This window comes from Chrysochloris asiatica, unplaced genomic scaffold (genome assembly GCF_000296735.1).
Source record: "Chrysochloris asiatica unplaced genomic scaffold, ChrAsi1.0 scaffold00075, whole genome shotgun sequence".
NCBI lineage: Eukaryota > Metazoa > Chordata > Mammalia > Afrosoricida > Chrysochloridae > Chrysochloris > Chrysochloris asiatica.
In genome coordinates, this window is record NW_006408593.1 from 5,367,490 (window position 1) to 5,369,249 (window position 1,760).

The window sequence follows — 1,760 nt, forward strand, 5'->3', positions numbered from 1 at the left end:
AACAACAACAACAACAAAGTTGAACATTGTTTTAATCCTTACATTGCTTTGAGGCTTCAGAATGTGAGAATCAGACTAGATATGTATCTTGGATTACAAAAGCTAGAATCTTAGTTATGCAGAGGTTAACTGTTCCATTTTTACCCAAAATGTTGGTAATTCAAATGCACCCAGCATCTCCAAGGTACAAAAGATTTGGGGATCTCATCTTCAGAAAAATTATAGTTTGAGAAACCCTCTGGATACAATCCACTCTGTGACATTAGTTAATGGTGTTGTTGTTGAGTGCTGTTGAGTTGGTTCTGACTTATACCAACCCTATGCACACAGATTGAAACACTGTACAGTTCGGTACCACCATCACAATTGTTGTTTGAGACCATGTTGTTGCCACTGTGTTATTCCATCCCCTTGAGGGTTTTTTTTTTCAGTGACCTTCCACATTACCAAGCATGACGTCCTTCACCAGGGACTGATGCTTTCTGACGATATGTTCAGTGAATGAGAGACAATGTCTTGCTATCCTTGCTTCTTAGAAGCAATCCAGTCATACTCTTCCTAAATGGATTTGTTCACTCTTCTGGTGCTCCATGGTATATTCAAATACTTTACTAACACTATAATTCAAGTGCATCTATTCCTCTCCAATCATCCTGACTCACTGTCCAACTTTCATGTGTACTGGATCATAGTGAATCTAAAATCAACTTGACAGCATCTAACAACAACAACAGGCTCCCAATAAAACTGCTAGAGGAGTTATGGGGATTGTGTCATGAGGATACAACTTCACAGAATGCAATCAGAACACACTAGTAACTTGTTCCCAATTCCCTGTACTCATAACTATGTTGAACTCCTTTTCTGATTCCAGTTCCTTGGTTCCTGCCATAAGCTATAGCATTTCATGCCTCGTGCCCATTAGTGACTTATCAGCTGCTTCCATGAGTTGGCATCCTGAACTCAGATGGTGAACTACAGCTATTACCTACTTGCTGTTTTCTGGATTGATTCAGTACACACCTGGAATTCATTCTTTCAGCTCAGTTCAGAACCATTACCATGCAAATGACACCCAAAACAGCCTTATATTTTAGGTCTTTGGCAGCAAACTGACAACAATATATAGCTTGTGTTCATGTTTCCTTTGGCCATTTCTATCCCTGCTGTGTTTGCAATGACATTGTGACTAGGAAAGAATTATGTTCCTCTCAAAATAAGAAAGCTTGTTGCCTTTTCCAAACAATGCTTGTTTCATGCTTTTATATTAATTATATGGAAGGCAATCCAAAAGAATGCAGAAGTTATTAAATGATATCATTAATATCACAAGTGAGAAAATTTTGCTAAAGATAATGTTAAAATGGTTGTAGAAGTACATTGGCAAGAAACTAACAGGAATTTAAGCAAGATTCAAAAGAGGACATGGAACATGGAGACTCAATTCTGGGATCTGATGGATCTTGACTGAAAGCAGAGAATGCCAGAAAGATGCTTACCTGCATTTTATTATGTAAAGACACTTGACTGTGTAGATCATAACAAATTACAGATAACATTGCAAGGTATGGGAATTCCAAGACACTCAGTTGTGCTCATGTGAAATTAACCCATGAACAAAGACCAGCTGATTAAAAAGAACAAGGGGATACTATGAGGTTTAAAATCAGGAAAGGTGTATGTCACAGTTGTATCCAAGAGGCTGGAATATATGGAGAATGTGGCATCAGGATTGGAGGAACACTCATTAACAACCTGCA